Below are 23,420 nucleotides of genomic sequence, written 5' to 3'. Positions count from 1 at the left end.
TGTGCTCATGAGGGGCTTAAGGCGCCAGTTCTGGGCTCCGTAAAAAAACATCTTACAGGGGCTGGCTGGGAGAAAAAAATGCCCCTGTGACTGCAGCCAGGCAGAAAGCATCCCTGGAGCCGTGGGTCTGCGGGCCCACACCCACGCTGCACCGGCTGGGGCAGAGCCAGGCAGGTGGAAGCGGCCGCACCGGGGCACAAGGAGCGCACTGCCGGTGCTGGGGAAGCGACACCGCTCCCGGCAAGGTGACCACCGGGAGAGGGGCTGGAGCTGGGACGCGGAGAAAGAGGACATGCAGAAGAACCCAGGCTTGCAAACACAGTTCTGGCAGTTGAGAGAAGTGCTCTTTTCCCTTCCCTTCCCCACGTCTCTTTTGTTTTCGCAGCCCCACAGAAGAGGCTTCCAGTGAGCGGCAGGGGTGGGGGCAGAGCCCACCCGCACAAAGGCAGCTCCCCACGGGCTCTGTGACCGCTGTCACGCTTTTTCGCTCAAATCAACGCCAGCAGTGGATGACGTGGGGCTGGTGCTCCCCAGCCCCGGGGCTGATTGGTCCCAGCTCAGGTTTGAACGCCAAGGTGTCCTGGCAACGAGAAGCAGAGGAGCCAGACTTTCCCGTCCCCACTCGGCTCCGGGAGAACGGCGGGTGCTGGGAAGCGACGGGCATCGCGGCGAGGAGCAGCGCGCAGGGCCCCGGCCCTCCTGCAGGTACCCTGAGCGCCCTCGGGCCGTGCCTCAGCCCGGAGCCCGGAGCAGGGATGAGTTCCACCCGCGGGTGTCGGGGGCCGCCGGCAGGGACTCCGCACGGCGGCTCGGCGGCACCTGTGCTCCGCACAGACACGGCAGCGGAGATGGTTCAGCTGGGAGAAGGGATGGGGAAATCACCGGTCTTTGGGGGCATTGAAAGTGACCGTGCAGTGGGGTTTGGGGGAGGGATACCTGGGGAAAAGCTGCGCAGGGACAGGGGAGTCAAGGAGCCTTCCCACAGTTGTGTGGTCAGCTCTCCTGCCTCAAGAGGAACAAGTAGTTTTGGCTAGTTTTGCGTTCTCCTGGTTAGTCAAACTCTCAAAAGCCCTGCAGGGCGCCCGGGGCTCTGAGATGTGCTAGAAGAAGATGGCTTTACATTGAAATGAAGCAGGTTTTCCTGCTGATAGAGAGCTGCTCTGCTCTTGCCTCAGCGTAACCCCCCTGCAGCCCGTCCCTCTGGAGCTTGGGGGTGGGGAGAGAAGGGTGCCTCAGGGCTCAGCCCTGTGCAGGAAAGCAAAGGGCATTGCAGGGCCATGCTGTAAAGAAAAGGCTTTTCCCTGCACCTGGAAGATGCGAGCAGAGATGTGAGGAGCTGGCTGGGGGAAGATGTTTGCTGGCACGGGGAGGCAGCACTCAGCACAGCCCATTTTGCACCTGTCAAAACCAGCAGAGACGTATCTGTGAAAAGATGTGCCAGCCATTAATGACAGGGCACATCCAAGCTGTGCAAGTTGAGAAAGCACCTCCACAGGGTAGCAGCCATCCCAGAGGAGCTTCCTGGCTCAGTGGCAGGGGGTGAGCTTGTGGAAGGGCTGGTGTCCTGCATGGATTCAGTGGCGCACGTTGAAAAGCAGCGCCAGGACTCAGGTCTTGCTGCTGCAAGTGGGGCACGAAGAGGGATAACAACACCAAGACCTTTTGGAGCACAGCTTGTGTTATTTATTAGAGCACAAGGCTGAGACCTGCCTGAACAATTCTTTCCCACAGACCCAAAGGCATGATGAGACTTGGAGGTCCCTCCTAGTATCATGCTCATAGTAGAAGAGCAGTCCTTCAGCATGCCAGTGGCAGGGAAAGGCAGAGGGACATCACAAAATGAGCAGGGAGTGTTCTGCTGGCAGCATGTTATTGCTGACCTGGATTCGCACTGATGACCTGGAGGGGTGAGATTAGCACAGTCAGCTTGTCCCAGGGCTGTGGGGGGATTAGAGAGGGAAAGGGTCATGCCTGTTACATCCATCATTTTTCTCTGTTTAAATGGGAATATGTAGCACACGTTGTCAGTTTTTTTAAAAAAATTATCCTGCATACTGAAATGTTGCCAAAGTTAACAATCTTGGAGTGGTGGGCTTACAGCAGCAGAGGCTCTGCCCAGAAAACCCAGTTACTAGATCTGTGAGAATCAGTGATGCTTTTTGTATCTAAATGAAAGCTAAGAAAAAACATCTGTCACATGTTGTAAGAAGAGGTTTGACCTAGATGAACCTGAAAACAAATAAACATGAAAATTCACTAAAGGTGAATTAAACAAACTGGGTATTTTAATTATTTTTTTCGACAATCATGTTTTTAAATTGAGCAGCTTGGGACTGGATGATGTTCCTACTTGAACCAACAGCTCTCCCTGCTCCAATTAGTTCAAATAAGACTTGTTTCTCTGAAGGGTTAAGGCCAGTACATTCTTCAGGCTTTATTAAACCCATGAACAATAATGTCAGTCTGAAACCCAAGAGAGGGGAAAACATACCCACACCTTGCAGGCCATAAACAGGAACAAATTCAGCTCACTTTATATCTCCCCACCAATTGAGCTGAGGCAGTTTATGAACTGGGAACATTAGCTCCAGTGAGGCAGGACTTTCCCAGATTAAATAACATGTCAGTCATTAAATAACTCATCTTTCCTGGTATTTTATGGAATAAACAGTGCCTGTTGCTTGCTAATAGCGTCTGCTTTTATTTGAGTGGGATTGTATTTTATAACAATCCTTCTGTTCAGTTTGCATGTTTGCAGTGACCCCAGCAAGCAATCACTCCATGGCTGATAGTAAATCTACTCCCCGAGGTTTAATGATGGTATTTACTGTAGAAGCTATGAGTTTTATGGCTGTAGTGATTAGGGTGGGTTGATGGGACACAGGGCAGTTGGATAATTGCTAGTGATGAGCCAGTGAACTCCCAGGTAATTGCACCTTACCTGGAGAGGTGTGCTGGCATGAGCGGTGTGTTAAAGACAAAGCTGTGAGGAGGATGAAGGACTGTCATTGTCTCCACATGACAGTCATGAATCATGAACAGGAAATTATCCCATCTCCTCACCAAGAAAAATAATGCTTGGTCTGTTTTCTTTCCTGTTGCCTTCTTCAAGAAAAGACAGGACTTGTGTGCCTGTCAAAGTCTGTGCCCCTTCCTTCTCTTCATACCATTTAAACACTGTTGAGAAGAAGAGATGCCCTGCTTGAGGACACCATCAAGTGGGTGGAAATGGGTTTTGAGAGAAGGAAAGACAGACATACTCACTGACTGACCCTGGGAAGGCCTGGCATAGACCAAACCTCAGTTAAACACCAGAGAAGCCTGGTAACAGAGGGACCCTGGCAAAGCTCACTCACCAGAAGGCTTCAGCATAAGCTCAGATTTCCTCCATACTAGATGTGAGGTCCAAGCAATCCTGGTTCCTAGGACAGCAGACATCATTAATAATGTTATTAAAGGGAGACAGTAATTTTACTTTTAATGAATGTGGGATCTACATAAGTTGGTGTGGTCACTTGCTAGAGCCCCGTTGGCCCTTGGGCAAGATTTCTCAAGTCCCAGCCATTTCCATGTATGTTTGGGCTCCTCAGGACATTACTCAGCCTGCATGTATGTGGATTTGGTAGTCCTCACCTGGCCCCAGAGTTTGAGGCTGTCTACAGTGCTGCTCCAGGCTCCCCAATGCCTGCGGTCTCCAGCCTTGGCACTTTGTGTTTGTTTGCCCTGCATACCCAGCAGTGCAGAAGCCAAAATTGCTTTGCCCTCCCTTCTCATGAAACAGAGGGCTGGAGATTTGATCCCTGTAATTGCCAGCCTCTCCTACCCCAGAAAGGAGTAATCCCCAAAGCAATGGTGACACTGGAGTCCTCTAATGCTTCTTGAGTCTTCATCAGCAGGTCCTGGAGGGCTTTGGGAAAGATGCTGTATGCCTCACGTCTATTTTAGATCTGGGAGGGTTGAAGCAAAGCAAGGGGCAGAGCCTTGACACACAATGACAGGAATAGAGCAAATGGCAGGTTTAGGCAGAGGTAAAGGGATTGATAGAGCAAAGAGTCTGACAGTGGTGCTCTCACCTCACCCCAGAGAGGTGCTTCTTGGGACCAAGAAACCTCTCTTTATCTGCTAGGACCTTTTGATTTTGCCTCATGATTAAAAGACAAAGATGAGGAGTGTGTCTCTTCTCTCTGTGTTAATGAGCTTTCCTGTCCCTCTGTAGCAAGAGAGAAAGATTGCAGCAAAACCAGCAAAACAAACTCCATTACAAGACTGTTCCACTGATTGGGAGAAAATAAGTAGTTTGTGGACCCAGAACCTCCCAGGAGAGGGGCTGCTCTTGGTCCAGCAATGATTTAAGGAACTTAGCAAGTCAGCAGTGCCTTCAATAAAGCTGTGGCAGGGTTATCAATATATCAAGAATTTTGGGCAATTGGACCAGATATATCCAGGTACAGGATGATAGAAATGATAGTGCTGTTCCAGACTGCTGAAGCTCCATTGACATTCCTGGAGCTACTCTACTGTTATGGCTAGCAATGGGAAAAGGAGTTTAAGCTGTTCTCATTCCACAGCCTGATCCAAGCACTTGCTGCTCCACCTTCTTCTTTGTTGGCCCACACATTTCTCCAACTGCTTGATGCAGAGGCATTGGTCTGGCAGAAGAAAAAAAATCAAACGTTTTCTCCCCTGGGGATTTTCTGGAGCTGGGCAGTCCTTGATCAAATCCTACTCTCTGCACCAAGAGTAGTACAGGCTGTCAGTCCACCACTGCCTGCTTTAACTAGTCCAATATGAAGCTTGGATGAATGGAGGAATCCTTTCCTTCTCTTACACGTGGTGCTCTTAAGGGAAACATGTGCTGATCATGGGTTTACAAACCACTGCCAGATGTTTGAAATTACATAGTTTAATTGTTGATGCAGGACCACTCAGTCCAGTGGCTGTGACCTAAAGGAAATCCCTTGAAACCTGCTCTCTGGTACCAAGAGGAGCACAAGGCTCCACAATACCAGTTTTGAACCTGAAGGTAGTGAGGTACCAGCTAAGATCAGAGCATGAGATTCAGAGGCAGGAACTGCTGAGTGTTGATCCTGGATCTACTGCCACCTCTTTTTGCTCTGGTGCACATTGTTTAGCTTTCCTTTTCCCTGATCCCCTTCCATCCTCTGTCCAAATCCTTTGTCATACAGGAGTTGGGAAGAAGCTTGCAAAACACCTGCTGAAGTGCTCTGCAGACAGAAAGCAGAATGCACAATTGCTAAGTTGTATGGGCAATATAAACAAACCCAGCTTTATGTTTCCCAGGCTAAATGAGGAAGGAGGAGGGGTTAACTGGTGGGTGGCACCCATGTCCTAATTACAAGGCTTGTCTCTGGATCCCTTTGGTGTGAAGCATCCTCTTGGCTGAAAAACAGCTGATAAAGTCACACCTGAGCAGAGGTAGGGGAGGAAAAACTTGTCACACAAGTGAACCAGGGTGGGTGGAAATTTTCTTTGGCAGGAGGGGGGTAAGTGTGGTACCAGAAGTGGGTTGGAGATGGCCTTCAGGACCACCTCTGGACCTACTGGTCCTGCTGTACCTCCTCTTTCTTGCCTGGTGCATTTTTCCAGGTGGTTGCTATATGTTCTTGAGGATCCTATGAGATCCAGAAAAGTCCTTCCTATAGCTGCCATTATCCTCTCTGACACCTGATTCAGGGGGATAACTTCTGGCATTTTAGTAGCCTCTTTGTCCCACACACTTTGCCAACTCAAAAAGCAGCACAGCCCCAAGGTTTAAGGTTTAATAAGTAAATTGTGAGTGCACTTTGCTTTCTGAACCTTTCCAGCATTTCAGGGTCACATCTCTAACATATCTTTGCAACAGTGGGAGTTCAAACCTGATGGTGCATGTATATGTGCTAAGAAAAGTGAGATATCCACACAAACAGCTACTGCTGAGGAGACAAGACACAGCAGATGCCATGAGGGCTGATAGACCTTCCAGGCTTGGCCCCAGACAGGTGTCTTGGGCCTCTTCCACAATACCTGTGGTTCTCTCCTTACTGCTGTTTTTTGCATTTCACTGTGCTTATGATCTTGTCCTAAATCTAGGTTAGTCTTGCGGGTGTAGCATGCTCTGAAGAGCGCCTGGAATAGGTTTGCAGGTCTGACCCCTTGTTTTGGCCAAGTGATTTCTTCATGATCAGGGACATGCAGGTTTAACAGCCTGGGACCAGGAAAAGTGATTGCAACTCACACCTCTGCCTTTGATGCTTTGTAGCTTGGGCAAAAATGAGTCTTGTCAGGATGAGTTGCATGGGAACATATTAGTGCCTGAAGATGCAGGTTGATATCTGCATGCTGTTTATTTTACATTTAAGCTGCATCTGGGAGTTTTGTTTCCTGTTTGGGAAATAGGAAGAGGTATTTTTTGTCTCTCCTTTTATTACTGCTCTCCAGCCTGAAAGCTGCTGGGGTTGAGATGTCCCTGTAGGTGTGTGAGTGTGTGCTGCAAGCCCCGATCTCAGCAGGAGACTCGTGTTGAACCCGCTAAGCCAGCCCTGGAGCTGAGTGGCTGAGATGCTCTCTAAGCCCTGCAGAGCTGCATGTAAGGGAGGGTATTTTTTTCCCCAAAGAGCATTTGATTCCTGCAGTACTATGGGAAAAGGGACATATCTGCACTACCTGTGCTCCTCCATCACTTGCTGGGGCCGAGCAGCACCTGCTTACAACCAGTGCTTTGCCTTGGAAGCCCCTGAGGGCTGCTGAATGTATCTGCTGCCTGGCTTCTGCCTTGGTCTGCATATAACAGTCAGGGAGATTATTGCCCCCACCCATGTCTCTAACATCTGTCTGCAGCTTGCCAGACAGATGTTAGAGATGGTCATGGATATATCTGCTCTCAGATTAAAAAGCAGTTTAAAATGCATCCCCTGCCAGCTGTGGCCCCCTGGCCTGTTAGCTTTCCAGTGCTCTCTGGAAAAAATCCTTTCAGATTTAACTCAGCCCTAGCCTTTCCTGAAGTCTTCTTGTGCTGTTCTCTGCCTGGCAAAGCCCCAGCAGAGGCACGTGTGGTGGAAACGACTTTGGCTGACTGGGATGGTTTTGCAGGGAGTCCAGGTGCTGTACACAGTACAGTGGGGAGGAGAAGACGCCTCCGAATGGAAGTTAGAGATCTCTTCCTCCTCCCTTTTTTCTCCTGAACCCAGCAATTCAGCAGTTGTGTCAGCATAACTCGATAGCATGGGGATAGAGAGAAGCTGGAGCCTCCACAGCACAAAGCAAAAGCCTCAATTTGCTCTCAGTTGCCTGTTGCAGGAAACTCTGTCTCCTGGTGATAAAGGGAGAAAAAGAGCTGCATGGGGAGGACACCACAGGACAACTCCTTCAGAGGGAGAGTGAATGCTTTCTTCTCTGCTTTGGACATTTGTATACCAACTTGTCCTGCCCTGATGTCTCTGCATGGGCAATCTTGCCCTTAGCATGGGTTTTCCCAGCTTTTCCCAGGGACCTTGAGAGCTAGTCATCCCCATGCTGCCTTTCCAGGGCTTCTCATCCTGCCAGAGCCTGTAACAACACGGGCTGTGCTGCAGGTCTCATTCCTTTCCTCCGTTTACCCTGCAACAGTGGCAGGATGTGCTAGTCACTGCAGTCAGATGAAAGGCTGGTAAGCTGCCCTTTTGCTGCGGTGGATGTAAAGGTCTAAGGGCAGCAATGCTCAAAAAAATACCTCCTCTCTTGGTAGGAGATGTGGGTGAGAAATTCTGTCTTGATGCTGATGCTGTTGGGACAGGGATGCTGGAATGGCAGCCTTAGTGGGGGATGGCTCTGCCTGCATTAGTCGTGGTGGAGGGGAAGCCCATAACATAAAAATATAAATTATATGTGTTCAACAAATACATAAGCATTACTTCTATCAGCACTGTACATCAGGCCTATCTCCCCACCTCCTCCCAGATTTTACCAGCCTAATCTGGAATTTTCTGTGCAATATTTATTTGTCATTACTCAGTCTTGAAGGAATTGCATTTTCAAGCAGCCAGTCACTTCTTTTTGTCTAAAAACTTTGTTTTCCCCCGAAGTCAGCTCAGAGCACCTGTCTCTTGGAAAACCAGGCCCCTTTAAGATGTCTCAGGCTGCTTTGCATCACTAATTGCTTCTGAATAGGCAGGCCAAATGTTTTATCACTTCAAACTCCCATAGCAATGCAAATCTATACAGCTGAGAAGCCTCTTTCCATGGATGGGGGTGATGGGTAAAGATAAGGATTAAAAATAGAAACAAATTCAGCCCGGGGGTCCTCTTTGTTCCTCCCTGCCCTCAGTGGGGTTGCCAGGGCTACATTTGTTCCCCTGCATCGTTTTTGGATGAGATCCAGGGCCCCTTGAATGCAAAGCTGAGAGGTGCAGTGGCGGGAGAGGGCTGGATGAGGTCCTAGGTACATACATATTTCATTGCCCATGCCAGGCTCTGTGTTGTTTTCTCTCTCTGGTTTCACAAAGGTGGTGTTTTCTAAAACTCCCACTTGTTGAGGGCGATACAATCCAGGCTTCATCCCATCTAAAGTTTCTGGCTTTTCAGTTGTTTCCCACTCTGAATGGCAGCCAGGCATATTTCCCATGCCTGGAGGGAAAAGGGGGTTGCTTGGTAGGAAAACAGGACTTGCCAGAGTGCTGTTTGGAGGGAACTACATGTGCTGTGACATGTCCCCCTCGGGGCTGCTCTGTGTGTTTTGGGCTATGCTGGCTCACAGACGCTGCAGGAGATGAGCAGCCCTTTGCAAAGCCTCGCTGGTACAGGGCTGGCCTGGCTTCTTTAAGTAACCCACAGCCTGAAGGCAAATATTGACTATTAAGAGGTGAAGATCTCAGGGAGCAAGGGCAGTCTAAATCCTCCTTTTTGCTTAGGTCGCCTGTTATTAGAGCTGCCTGCTGTGTGCTGAGTACGGCTATGCTCAAAAATTGCCAAGAGCTCAGCATTATGGAAGCAAAAGCCAATTTACTGACTTTCCAATAGAAAGGAAGATACAAGCTGAATGTGCATCTGTTGGATGATATTTCTGTTTCAGGCATGCCACTAACATACAAATGGAAAAGCAACTTTGCATGATTTATGTAGTTACTAGGAAAACCTGAGTCAAGTGATACTTTGTAGAGTATTGGGCACTATTTATTCTTAGCGGAGTAGGTTATAAAATCTATTTTCTATTTATCTCCCCAAACGAATTCCAGTTGACGTTGCCTATCCTACTCTGGACATAGAGAGCAGATAAATATCCTGACAAATAACATCTTCATGTAAAATCAATAGCTAATAAGAAATCAGTCCCTTGAAGATGATAGCAATTTATCTTTAAAATTAAAATAAAGACTGCAACATTTTGTCAAAGATGAAAACAAACAAACAAATCTCTGTTCTTCTTTGTTTAGGTATTATTTGTATGTTTCAGGTGCATATAGGACCCAGTTAGGACTTAATCAACTAAGGATAACTATTGTTAACTTCATTGTACTTTTAAAAGAGACAGCTGCTTTCCCACCAGACTGGGATTTCCAGGGAGGCACCAAGGCACTGGAATAATTTTAGGCCTTCAGTCCTGTTCTCCAAAGACCTTTGACTCAACAGGGCTGAAACTCAGGCTTAAATCCTGCAGGGGGTTAAATCTTCAGTGTTGGGTTCCAGCTCAGGGGTAATTGTCTTACTGAACTGGGGTTTTCATACATAACACTGGTCTTCCTGGCAGGGAAAAAAAAAATTAAAAAGAAAGGTTTTGAGTCTAAAAGGACAATTAGAAATGAGAAAGCTTGCTTGTACTTTACGAGCTTATGTGTAGATGTGGCCTTGGACGTCCAAGTCAGTACCAAAAGCAATCCAGGCTTGGGACTCTCCTTATTTCTGCCCAAGGTCTCCACTTGGGTACCAGCAAGGCACAGAGCTGGTGCAAGATTGTGCTCTGCTCTGACACCTGGCACCAGCAAAGTGAGGCGTGGGAGAGAACCTCCAGTGCTGGTGCTGTGAGGGGGCTGTGAGGCTGAAATGTGGGGCTGGCTGTGTAATGGGGGATTCTGAGAGCACAACCTGGCAGGTGGCTTCTGGGGCATGGTGCTGGAAAAGCAATTAGGGGCAATGGGAATGGCACAGGTAGAGAGCAGGAAAAGGTGTCCTAAAGGGTGGAAGCTGTGCCAGGCTCAGGTGCCCTCCCAGCTCGAAACTGGGAGCCCAGGCAGGGAAGGAGGGAGAATAGCTGGAGCAAGAACCAGAAAAACCTGCTCACACCAGCCCGGGATTCACATTACTCACACTGCTTTAAAACAGGTCAGGTTTGCTTTGTTTTCCAGGCAAGGATGGCCAAAGTGCCTAAGGACTGTTTGCAGCTCAACTTAGAGCAGCTCCAAGCTCCCGTGTGCCTGGCCACCATGTCACTGTGCCCCCTACCCATCAACAGTGCAAGGCCCTTCCTGGGATTTCAGCCTTTCTAAGCAAAGGCTGGGCTAGAGGCATGCACAAGTACATTTCCCAGCTCACCTGAGGGGTAGTAACTGTGAGTGGTGGAATCACATCACACTCACCTCCTGACCTGCCACAAGCTTTGGAGCTCACACAAGTTTGCTTCTTGAAGCTGGACAGGAGACTGGTCTGGGGATACTCCCCATTGCAAAGGAAGACTGGTCTGCCTCCCCCAGATGCTATCAGAGGTGAGAAGCTCATGGCAGTAGTGAGAGCTGTCCTGCTTCAGGTCTCATCCACAAGCACCAGGGTCAGCCTCACATAGTTTATCAGGTTATTATTGTCAACTTCAACTGGGTGGGACTAGCAAAGATGTAACCACTTTTTTGTTGGGAAGAAGGGGCGGAAAGGGAGCTAACAGAGTTAGAAATCAGATTGTCGGAGGCTAATGGCTGTGTCTGCTTATTCGGCAGCAATAACAGTAATTTACCTTTGAATCGCAATAATTCATCGTAACGCTTCCCACCTACCTCATGAACCCTTTCTGCTTATCTCACCCCTCTCGTTCAGGGATCTGAAAGCATTTCATAAACATTAATTAATTATTCCTCCACACCCCTGGAAACAAAGTAAACATTATCCCAATTTTGCAGCTCAAGAAGCTGAGCTCACCTAAAGAGATAATAACTGAGCAGGGGTGCAGGAGCCCAGAGCACAAGCCCTTATCCCAGTTTTGACCAGAAGCACCTTTTGGCAGAGTGCTCTGACACGTGGGCACTGGGGGCATGATCCAGGGTAGTTCGGTCCTTCAGCCATGCACGTTCCTGTGCTTGCCACCATTTTCAGATGGCAGGAGAGGTGTAGGAAGGGTGAGTGTTGCTCTTACCTTGGAGATGTCTCACACTCATCACTATCTCATCACCTTCAAGCCTCCACCACAGGGCCCAGGCACCTGCCAGTGTGTGAAGCACCTGCCATTATTCACAGTAGGACTCTCCCTTTTTTTAATGACTACGTTAATGACCCTAATCTGTCGTGTGAATGTGGTTAACCCCACAGCTTCAGGGACTAGAAGTTCAGAGACGTTTCTTCTCCTGCCTTCTCTCACCTCACTTTGCATCCTAACCTAATGCTTCAGCACTGAAGTGAGCTGGTGAGTCCTTTGCTAAAGCAGAAGCCACCCTGTCCTGGCTTGAAAATCGGGCTGCTGTGAGTAAATATCCAGGACACAACAGTTACAAATCAGGTCATCTCACTCCAACGTCTCAGCGAAGGGAAGTGAGTGACATCCCGAAACAAGATGCTTGACGTTAAACCTGTGCTCAAGTGCCTTGATGGATCATGGTCCTTGAGGAGCCTGCCACCCTAGATGTGGTGACAAAGATGTAAATTAAGGGGAGGATGTCCCCTGCAAATAATTAGGCTTGGCAGTGGAGGGAAGGATGAGACACCTAAGGTCCATGCCAGGCAAGCCTGTTGGGAAGGGGGATTTTTTCTTCCCCTGAAAGCAGCAGTTGACTTTTGGAAGCCAAATGGGTTCCAGCATCAGAGCAGGAGGAGGGTCGTGTTTCATAGACAAGTCATGGTGAATTAAATGTAAATGAATCTGCAGTGTGATGGACAAATGGGATCAGTGCCGGGAACCCCAACTCCTGGTGGGGGATGGATTGGTAATGGGCACCGGTGGGTTTGCAGCAGGGAGGGAGTGAATGGCAAGGCAGGGAGGTTTCCAGCATTGCCCTGACTGTAGCACTGAACGAAAGAGACATCTCCGGGCTCAAAGAATAGAGGTCAAGCCTAGATAAACACCAGCTTGGTCCCCCATCAGAGAATCACTGAGGCATGAAGAAAAACTTTAACAGCTGCAATGCTGCTTTTGAACCTCCTAGTTAAAGGGAGGGTCAGGAGGTCAAAACTTTCAATGCCTCTGGGAAGAAGAGGACTTTTCCCCACAAGCCTTTGAAAAACCGAACTAAATTAGCATGACCACACTGCTAAATGCTTGGGAAACCTGAACAGCTCGGGTCACAGGCTACCCGAGCAGCAGAATGGCAAAGAGCTGCTGCATTCCCATACTCAACAGCCATAATTAATGAGGCTATTTCCTAGGTGAAAAGCAGGTCTTCTGCCCAGCACCTGGACGGGAAACAAAACCTTGCAGGATGTGCCCTGGGCATCTTTTCTTCTCCTGATACTGTTGCCTTTTCCCTTTTTTGTTTCTCCCATCCATTTTCTCTCTCTCACTTCCATCCACCGTTATTTCAGCTGTTTTTTCCTCCCTTGCTCCCAATGTCACACAGCTCAACTCACTGTTTGAAGTGGGGAATGGCAATGAAGTTGTAATGATCTAACTGTGCTCTCCCCTGGGGTTGCTGAATGGGAATGCAGGAGCTCCAACCTAACTAGAACACATTTTTTCCCTACTTTTTATTGCAAAAAGGATATGTAAGAGCCCTCCTCCTCATTGTGAGTTATTCGCTTCCACTTTGAAGGTAGATTTTGCATTTCTGGACCCTTTGCAAGAGCCATTCTAGCAAAGACCAGGCAATGCAGATTTCTGGAGGATGTAGAGACCTAGAATTTTTGGCTCTGACTCTGTCATGGGTTTTATATTCATCTTGTACTGTGAGTGTGCTGGGCACCACTTGTCGTGAGACCCTTTGCAAATCTCTCTTCACAGCTCCCACCACCAGAGGTTGTGGAAAGCAGAGAGGCATGTGCAGACCTTGCAGTGGCTGTCAGTGCTTTTGGGAAAAGGCTGTGTGCCTACACAGGGCAATCCAAAGACCCCAGACCAGTGTAGCCAAAAGGTTTATTGATCTGGACTGCAATCCTGCAGGCTGCTCCTGAGCATCCCCATTCCTTGCAGCCATAGGAGACCAAGCGCCCAGCAGCTTTTCCAGGCTTGCTGCAGAAGCAGAAGGAATACTGAATAAAGCAGGAGGGCAGAAAATAAATCCCATTTCAGAGGCCAGAAGGCCTGCCCTTGAAGGACAACAGCTCATCTACCCACCAGACCAAGGTCTCTCCTTCCTGCAAGCCCAGGCCCAGGCAGGGTTGTGGGTGGAAACGAGGGGATACAGTCTGTAGTACCCTGGCAGTCAGCTGCAGGGCTCTGCAGTGCCAAGCCCCAATTTGGCTTTCCTGTGATGCTGCAGGATCTTTTCTTTCTTATGTCTCTTGTTGTCCTAGAAACAGAGGAAAAAATTCTTCCAGAGAAGCTCTTTTGTTACACTTGAGGCAGCATCTTCTGTCTCTCACTAAAACAGTGTATGGTCACAAAAAAATACCTTGCCAGAAAATATATGGTGAGTTCAAAATCTTCCAAAGAAACCTGGAAAAACTTAATACCCTCCAAACATTCCAAAAGCCCTAAAAGTACTGCAAGGGTCAATGGGCACTTTGTAACACTGCTACAAATGTATGTTGAGCAACAGAAGGCAGTAGTCTTGTGTGTGTATATATACACATATATATATAAATATTTTTATAGATGTAATTATATGTGTTATTTATACATATTGTTGAGAGAGAGAGAGGGGTCCTCATTTCTAGCCTTGGATTACAGTTTTTGAAGTAGAGGGTGTCTGCTGGAAGAGAAAGTCAACATGCCCTCTGGTATTGGCCACTTTTCTCTCCTGGTGCCAGGGCTTTCCTGGAAATGCAGGGATTTTGGGGGCAATTGTCTTTATTTGAGAGGGAAGCTCATGTTCTGGGGAAAATGTGCCCTTCTGTGTGCTCAGCCAGGCAAGAGATGCACTGGGTAATTTCTCTGAGGCACATGAAATGTTGTAGCTGTGTCAGGAAAGGATAGTGACTGATAAATTTCCTGAGGCTTGCAGGATCTGGGGGCACACTCCCAAGGTGTGCCTCAAGGAGTCCATGGCAAGGGGAGAAGGAGAGGAAAGCAGGCAGGAAGGTTTGACAGCCATGAGGCTGACTACCTCCAGCTCCTGGGGGGAGCAGGGGATGTGGGGCACCTCTGAAAATCTGGTTTCCCACTCTTTCCTTTTAGAAATAGGCCTGGAAAAGAAACTTTCCTCTTCTTTGCCCTCTCAACCACAGCTCAGAGGGTTTTGGGTTTGTGCCAAGAGCCAAAACCCAAGAGCGCTGCAGATTCAGGTGCCTCAAATACCCATTTTTCCCTCATGCCCCACACTGACCATGGACTGTAGCACGGACTAACACTGCTGGGCTCGGGTGGCTGTCCCAGGGAAGATGTGCTCTGCTAGGAGAGGCTGTAGCTGGTGACCTGCTGTTCTCCCACAGTAGGTTTGTACTCAGGAGGGGGGTTTTGTGCAAACATATTCTGTATCTTAAGGCACCTCTGAACCAGGACACTTGCTGTGCTCCTGAGCAGTGAGACAGCATCTTCTCCTTTGGGGAAACTCAGATAGGATTACTATCTCATCTGCTGCTGGAGAGACCAAAGGACCTGCTTGGTGATGATTCAACTGCTCAGGATGCTGAGACAGCATTGCTCTCCTCCCTAAAGCAGCCTGACTGCTCAGTGTACAATGAGGACATGACTTTTCAAAACTCTAAGATACACCTGTATTAATCCCAGCATGGAACCAGTGGGCACAAACCCAGAAATCAGCTCAGTCACTATTCCTGGTCAGTCTCTGAACATGGCCTCAGCACCACAGGAGCTTTAAGAATAAATCTGAGGCAGAGAAGATGGCCCATGAGCCAGTCTGGCAAACTCACCAGTGTGAAACTAAACATTGGACATTTTTATCCATCTTAATTGATGGAAGGTGTGGAGAACTCTTCATAGGATGAGGAATCAAGGGACCATGCAGACAGCTAGACAGAGTCAGTTTATTTATTTTTCACAGTAATAATTTTACAAGTGAAAAAGATTTTCAATCTTTTTACAACATACTTAAGGTAGAAAGATTTAAAACTCAAAATCTTTTCTTAAAAGAAAGGCAACCATCCTTGCTAGTGGCAAATGAGCCTCTGCTCAGCTTGTATCCGATTGGGATCTCAGAAGACTGTCCAACCTATTAAATAAGATACATATCTCCTGAGAACAGCCTTTGTTGTTTTCTTTTATAGATCTTTGTTCCTCCTGTGCTGTAAGGTCTCCAGGGCATGGCCTGTGTTACGGAGCACCAGATGTACTATCTGATTTTAGGAGATCCTAATTATGAGGAATATGTCAGAACAACAGAAAACTTCATTTAAAAATCCAATTAAAGCTGCCGAGTGACAGCTACGGACTTGTGTGTTGCATCACCTCCTAATCCCAGCAGCTTCCATGTGGAGAAGGGAGTAGTTAAAGATATCATAAATCCTAGATAAGGATATCATAAGGCCTGCATGAGATGGGGATTTTTCTGACCATAGGTTAAAATTGGCACACATTTTGTGGAGCAGTCACCTTGGGATCCAGGGTCCGATGGGTGGGTTATCCTTTCTGGTGAGTAGTGGGACATTTCACAAGATATTCTGGATAAAGAAATATAGAGGTAACTGTGTGTCTGGCACTGGGTTTGCTGAGCACCTCCACCTCCTCAGGTCTTGCTGGAGCACCTTCACCAGTAGAGACCTTGAGGATGGGATTCTGATGCCATCACAGCCATCCCCATTGCTTGGGGGACCATGGAGGAAGGACATTGGCATGCAGGGTGGAGGGAGCTTTCAGGTGGGTTTTTTGGGAGATAGGATGGGAAAAGCTGACGGAGAGAGGAGGTGAGAAGTTTCCAAAGCCTCCAGCATGGCAGCAGACACCTGCTTCTTCCAAAACCGGCTGAACCTGTCTCCCTGCTGTCATCTCTCTGCGGGTTAAGGGCGTTCTGAGCCCCCGGCCGGCTGAAGGGCACGGGGCTCTAGGGCTGCACCCTCCTCGTGCACCAGGGCAAGCTCTTCTCTCTGGAGAGGGGTTGTTTTCTCTGCTCTATGCAGAGACCTGCTGGGGCAGGTGGAGGTCTGGGCCCTGCTGTCGGACAGGCTGAGAACTTCCTGGCAGGAATGAGCCCGCCCATACAGCCCCACAGAGCCAGGAGTCAGGGATAGGGAAATACAGGGTGGTTTTGCTTGGTTTCTTTTTAGGAAAGGAGATTTTAAGTATTCTTTTAAAAAACATGATTATGTTTTCAGATTTTTAAATATAAATTAGTAACCTTTTTAAATAAAAGGAGAATTCAATACTTTTTAAAAGTTTTTTTATAGAGTTTAATTTTTATTGGAGAGTTTAAGACTTCAGGGGGAAAATGTAGAATTTGTGAGTTATTAAAAAATAAGAAGGAGAATTTAAAGGTTTATTTTAAAAGGAGAATTTTAATCTGTTGGTTTTTTAGAGAGGTTTTATGACTTTTTTAAAGAGAAGATGTTAAGGTTTTGGGGGGAGTTTTTAAAAGAATTTAAGATTTTTTTTTTTTACGGAGAATTTCAGACTTTTTTTTAAACAGCCGAGGTGATGCGGGGGAGTTCCGTGTGTGGGGCGGGGCTCACCTGGCGGGGGCGGTGCTCACCTGGCGGGGCGGGGCCGGCGGGGCGGGGCGCGGAGGGCGGCGCTGGGGCCGGCGCGGCTCCGCGCTGCGGAGCGGACGGGAGCGGAGCGGAGCGGCTGCCGCCGCCGCCGCTGCTGCTGCTGCCGCCGCCCAGGAGAGGAGCCGGAGCCGCGGCCGCGCTGCCGTGGCCGGGCCGGCGGCAGGTGAGTGCGCTCGGGCGCGGCGGGGCCGGGCAGGGGCTGCCGCTGCTGTGCAGCACCGGGCGCGGCCCTGCCCTGCCGCAGCCGGGCCGGTACCGCCGGGAGCGGCCCCGAGCAGGGGGCTGCGGCTGAGGCGGGGCCGCTGGCCCCGGGTGTCCGCGGCGAGAGCCGTCCCCGGGGCAGCCGGCGCCTCGCCCGCCTGGCAGGGCCCGCCGGGGTGGGGGACAGCGCCACGGGGCTGCGAAGTAGGGCAGGGGCGGCGAGCAGCTGGCTTGGGGCAGGGCGCCGCAGTAACCCCGGATCCCGTAAGGAGAGCCCGGGCTGGGGGGACAGGGACCGGCGTTCGGCGCTGGCGAGACCCGAGCCCCGCTGCCACCTGCTCGGTGCCGCCCCTGTCGTGTCCCGGTCGGTCGAGCAACCGGGTGGCTTTGCCTCCCGCCTGCCCGAGGCACTCCCAGCAGGCCCGGCCACCGGCACGATGCAGCCGGGCCCCGCCGGCGCTGCAAACGCTGCCCAGAGCCCCCAGCGGAGGAGCCGAGGCGGCGTGGGGGTCTCAGATGGCCGTGCCAGGAGCCTCCTCCCCTCGCATCCGTGGGACAAAACCTCCCGTCTTTTCTCCCTTCAGAGACGTCTCCGTCTCCCCGAGGAGAGGGGTTAAATTCCTCGATAAGAGCCAGGCTCCAGCCGCATACTTCTGATGCCTTCCGTGAACTCTGCCGGCAGGTTGGCAGGTTGTTTCGTAACTCCACTTGTGGCCTGCTGCGGGGAGGAGGAGGGGGGGAACGGGACACCGAGCTCCTCTCCTGTTTTTTTTTTTCCCTGCCCTGCAACAGCACTTTGTAATTAATTGCAGGTTAAAAACCCAAACGTGGGTTCAAGGGTATTGTACAAAAGAAAGGGTCGCAGCCGTGCGCCTCTCACTCCGAGTGGCTGCCTCAGGCACAGCCCATGGCACTCCCCTTGGGATGGCTGTTTCAGGAGAAATCAGGCGGAAACTCGTGAGAAATGGTCGAAAGAGGCGAGACGGGAGCTGTGGCTGCTCCTCGCCGTGAGCCGGGGCCAGCTCCCCGGGATGCCGGTGCTAACGGGGCCGCGCTCTGCCGGGACTTGCCGGGCAGGCACCGGGCCCCGGCAGCGTGTGGGAGCACGAATGCCAGAGCTCCGCTGTCAGATGGTGGGGCCGGGCGGCTGCCGGCATGGGGCAGCGGTGCTGCACACACCTGTCAGCTCACCTCGAGGGGCAGCGCTGCGGGGAGTAGGCGGGAATTGCAGCTCTTCCTAGGGAGACGAGAGCAAACCGTGAGCACATGCTGTATCTGCAGTGGGCAGGAGTGGGAAGCGTCTTCCAAACGCTGCTTGTTTTCCTTATCAGGCAGTGCCGGTGGTGTCTTCTCAGGAAGGGGCTGTGGGGAAGGGGGAATGTTCTTACCTTCTGTTGATGCCGTTGGAATGCCAGGAATCCTCCCACATCCCAGTTATCTGCTGGGGGAGCCTGAGCACGATGCCTGGATTCCCTCTCCACATAACTCTGCTGGCTTCCCCATGCCTTCTCGAAAGAAATGGCGTGGAAATCCAGAAGCTGCCACAAGTGCACACATCTTCCTGAAGCCTTTCTTCCCCCGTGTGGTACAAAGTTGCGAGGCCAGGGACTGCTGCTTGCAGCACCTGTGGGTATCCAGCACTCGCAGCATTGAGCACTGCAGTTCCCAGGGTCCTGCACTATTTCCCTGCAAGAGCATGCCAGTTGCTCTAAAATATAAAACTCTTTGCAAATGAGTGTGAGAGGGACATGGAAATTAGTTTTACCCAGGTCTTAAAGAGGCAGACCTGAGCAATAATCTGGCAACATGTGTGTGCTGTCCTCCTCCACAGTGGAGATGTGTCCTGTGGTTGCCTTCACTGTCGCCACGTGCTGCAAGGAAATATTGCTTGAGTGCATCTGCATGGTCCACACTGGTTCATCCTTTTCATGGTTTTCAGCATCTCTCTGTCCTGTCTTGTTCATGTCATCTTCAATAGGAAAACCCTCCAGTGGTGGCACAGAATTGACTTACGCCCATGTTCTGTTGTTTCTCCATGCGCTGGGGAGGGAATGCTTTGGGAGCAGTTCCAGACAAAGAGTTAATCCTTCCTGGCTGGGAGGCAGTGATGTGTGTGCCAAGGCTTCAGAGCAGAGTATTTTCTGGAGTCATGCGAGGTTGGGTGCTGTGGTGAGCTAGGGAGAAATCCAGGTGCTGTTTGACAATGGGTTGCTCTGTGCCCAAGTCTAAATAAAGGCATGAGGGACACTTTAGGTTTCAGCTCTGTGTGTATGCATTGTTTTCAAGAGCATCTTTTTAAAGGATGTTCTTCCATCTGTTTCAGCTTGTCTATGCCCTTGCAAACCTGTGTATTCAAATTAAAGCTTAAGCTTGGCCCCACTGAAGGTTTTTAACAGAATCCTGTTGTTATAAAGGACTGCTAACATTTTTATGTCCTTCCATTTTTCAGATGCCAAGTTCAGGAGCTCCTAAAAGTGGCTGATTGTCTGGCTTTTTATGGGCTGGAGTCAGCACTTTCTTGAGGGCTGGGGTGCTTCCAACTGCCCCAGGCTAGTCATCTAGAATAACTTGTTGCTTTAAAAAGAAAAAAAAAAATAAAGAGGGAGGGCACGGGGAGGGGGAAAAATAACCTGAAACACCTCTTAACCAAACACATAGGTGGAAACTTCAGGACAATTGCATGAAGGCTTTTTGAATTGCCTTGAAGGCTTCTTTTGTTGCTACTTCCTAACCCTGCTACAGCACACAGAACCTGCTGGAGGTCTTCATCTCTGGAGCCTCATGCTCAACCCTCCCTGTGTCCTCTCAGGTGCCTCCTGCATGACAGTGGAATGTCACAGTGCTCTCAACAGCCCCTTGGGGTCCAGAGCCTCCCATGGATGTCCTTTGTGGTGTTAGACCCAGCATTGCACTCCTGAGCACAGTGGGGACTTTGGAGGCACCTAGAGCATCCTGCAGGAGAGCAGCTGTGCTGGCAGGGAAGCCCAGTGAGTGGCAGCCTCCCTTTTGTCCCTGCTATTCCTGCCAGCCCGGGTAAACCAATGGCACCCAGATGGTGTTGTGAAGCTGTCTGACAGGGAGAGCACTTGTAGGGTTCTTGCTGGTTTAAAGATTCCTGCTGTGAACAATGCTTTCCCCAGGAAATGTGAGTGTGCAGCAGGGAGCTGGTCTCTGCCTCTGGATGCTTGCCTGAGGCAGCTGGTGGAGTGCAGCAGGTTGGATAAACACCATGGGCATCTCTTCATAAGAATAAAGATGGGTTGTGTTGGTTTTTTTGGAGGCTTTGTGGTTGCTGTTTTCACTTGCCAATTTTTATTTTCTTTTCCAAGTTCTGGCAATGTTTGGAGGTGTCAGCACTCCTTTCTGTTAAGAGCCAAACATACCTGTGGTGGGAATGCTGGGTGGACCTCTTTGCATGTTGTGATCGGTGCGGGCTGGTTCCTGCAGCACAAACACACACACACTCTTCTCTGAGGAACAGCTTAATTGTCAGAGAGCAGCTCGTGGTCTCCCTGGACTCTTGACCATGTGTGCCCAGGTCTTTGCTTGATGGTTTGTGCCTGTAGAAAGTTAGGTGTTTCCCAGGCTTGCTCTGAGGTCATCTCTCCTTCCTCTTCTCCCTGCCCTGATTCCTTTGGGATGGGACTTTCTCAGGGCAACTTGTCAAGTCCTTGGGGTCCCATCCCAAAAGAGTGGCGCTGTGATGCTTTCCCAGGGCTCACCCAGCCTGGGCACAAGGCTGCACCACATCATATGTGATCCAAGGTACTCCCACTTGTCCACTATCAGTGGGGAAAAAAAGCTGAGACACAGCATAGGTGTTTGTGCATAAAGGATTCCTGTAGTTGTTTGAGTGGTTTTGTTGGTTTTTTAAAGACTTTTCTATTGCTCTTTCTAGTATTTTTAAAATCTTGCAAACTCACCATTATATGTTGGAAAAGGACATTTGCTCTCCCACTCTGGAAGGGAAGCATCACTGGGACCCAGGAGTGGAGGTGCTAGAAACATGGCTTTGAATCTTTGATGCTGCATGCTTAGGACTAGCTGTCCCTCAAAACTCCTTCTCAAGTATTTTTTTGACTGCCTTAATGCAGTTTGAAGGTTGCCTGGGCTGAGACATTGGATTTGGTATTGTCCTCTTTGAATTCATTTGGCTTTTTAATGACCTGCTGAGTATAAAGAAGTTGGGCTAGGAAGTTCAAAAGTATGTATTTCCCCAAAGCAACCCCATGTGAGTATTAGCTGCATAAGGATTAAGTCCCTAAATGCTTCAGAAAAAACAATGTATTTTTATTGAGTCTCCCACTCTGTGCAGGCAGGAGTGCTGGCCCAGTCCCCAGCTCATGTTCCTATCCCATTTTTGTCCTTCAGGTGTCATTAAGTGCTGGACCTATGTATGGAGCAAGAGATGGAGGCATTTTAATGTCTTTGCAGGCATTAAAACCCCTTCAACCAAAAGTCCAGCAAGGCAACTGGGGGGATTAGTTGGTCATGCAGCGGTGATTTCCTTCACTTGTAGGACTGTGATTTGTACCCCTGGATGGATGTCCCAGATGCACTTGCCTCTCCAGAGATATGTCATGATTTTACTGCCTTAAAGAGCTTATTGTCTCTGGGTGGGTTCAGGCAGTGATTGATAGCACCTCCACCTAATTAGTCATGTGCCAGGTAGCATGAAAGCAGAGACTTCTAAAATACCCAAGGGTCTTATCAAAGGTTTCAGCCAGGATTCATTCTGAATCTCTTGTTTATTTGTCTTTGTGTCTGAGCATGTGAGAGAAAGGAGCCTATTCAGCTCTCTGCAAAGGGTCATTAAAATCCTTTTTAATCCTACAAAGTTATAAATAAATATCCATGACAGCATGCACCTGCGTGTTCATCTGTGCATCCTCTACTCTGGACACCCCAGCAGTATGTCCTTGACATGTGGCTGCTTTCTGAAGCAGGATAGGAAACTGCAAGTTATTCTGGAAGTGGAGAATAAAATCTGGAAGGTTTATCCCTGGTTGTGCATTTGCTAATTTGTTAATTACCCTCTCCTGAAGGAGGAGAATTGGAATGGAAAGAGGATTGCTGATGGCTGACACCAGCACTTCTAGAGGCTGGAAGGCCGGTTGGAGGGAAGATATTTGTAGGTCATTTGGCTTTTTTATGTCCCTGGTCCTACTTGCAGGACAGCTGCAGAGCCTGAATTTTCCTGTAATCCCATGGGGATGAAATTGTTGATTCATTTGACAGGAGACAGGGAGAGTGTCTGTCTCTGCTCACATTATAGGTGGTCAAGGCTCATCTCATCCTCTGGGCTGGACTGGGCAAGCATCTCAAGGAAGCTGCACTTTAAAGGGTCCTTTCTGGCTCTTCTGGAGGCACTGGGAGAGAGACCTCATTGGTTGGGTCTTGCCCTTGAAGGTGGGGGAAATGGAAGTTCTCTTCTTTGGCTGGGGAAGAGTATTTCCAGGGCTTGAACAGGCTCTTGCCTCTCAAGATTGCTCCTGTGTTCTGCGTGGTGAGAAATACAAGCTGTGTTCTGACTTGGGGAATGGATTGTGTGTAATAACAGGGCAATACTCACAAATTGCATCGTGCTTTCCCTGATGACTGACTGCTGTGGAAGATGAACACAGCAGGGATTCTGGACCTACTGGCATATGAGCGCCATGGTTGTGTTTGTGTGGATGCTTGGGCAAGTACCCCTCAGAGCCTGCCTTTTAGGAGCTGGGTTCATCCCCTAAAGATGATGAACCTAATCTACATCAGCCTAGAGCCCCAAGATACCGAGACCTAGTCTTGCCCCTGTACTGGGGGCAAAGCTAGGTCCATCCTGGGCATGGCATCAGGGTGCACTCAATTGCACAAGAAAGAAAAGAGCATGGGAGTGTAAAAGCCTTTCCTCTTTCCCCTCTAATCGACACACTGTTGCTAATTTTGCTTCTCCCCCTTGGGAAGAACCTACGGATTTATTTCCAGCTGCTTTCATGAAGTCATTCTTCACATGTGGGACTGGGGGTGATGGTGATGGTTACGGGAATAGCAGGTGCTGCTAATGGTTCCCTTGCAAACCTTCATGTTTAGGGCAGGCTTTTTCCTAGCCAGCCCTGCCAGCTCTCCCCCCACGGACAGTAGCCATTAGTGCTGCAAGGGAGAAACATGATGCATGCAGGTGTGAAAGATGATCCTTCCGCTTCCAGGCTGAAGCGCTGTAATGTGAGTGTGTGCAGTAGGTGGAGGGGTGTTTTTGCTGCTTTTAATTTATAATGAGCTTTTGGTTGGTGGCTCATCTGTGAGGTGGACTG

The 23,420-nt window shown here is 49.5% G+C and overlaps 2 protein-coding genes across 3 annotated transcripts in view; both read left to right on the top strand.

The window, feature by feature from the left end:
- Positions 1 to 472, top strand: part of LRRC56 (leucine rich repeat containing 56) — a 100,755-nt gene extending 100,283 nt beyond the window's left edge. The window contains exon 18 of the mRNA XM_066551344.1: positions 386 to 472. The gene's annotated coding sequence lies outside the window, so the exon portion shown is untranslated. The remainder of the gene's footprint in view (positions 1 to 385) is intronic.
- Positions 473 to 596: 124 nt separating this feature from the next.
- Positions 597 to 23,420, top strand: part of RASSF7 (Ras association domain family member 7) — a 33,826-nt gene continuing 11,002 nt past the window's right edge. Inside the window, exon 1 of one of the 2 annotated variants that reach the window (XM_066551349.1) lies at positions 597 to 705. The gene's annotated coding sequence lies outside the window, so the exon portion shown is untranslated. The remainder of the gene's footprint in view (positions 706 to 23,420) is intronic. The other variant, XM_066551348.1, reaches the window with a different exon arrangement.

This window comes from Molothrus aeneus, chromosome 6 (assembly GCF_037042795.1).
Source record: "Molothrus aeneus isolate 106 chromosome 6, BPBGC_Maene_1.0, whole genome shotgun sequence".
Taxonomy (NCBI): domain Eukaryota; kingdom Metazoa; phylum Chordata; class Aves; order Passeriformes; family Icteridae; genus Molothrus; species Molothrus aeneus.
Note: the sequence above shows the minus strand (reverse complement) of the source record. Positions and strands in the feature narration are given on the sequence as shown.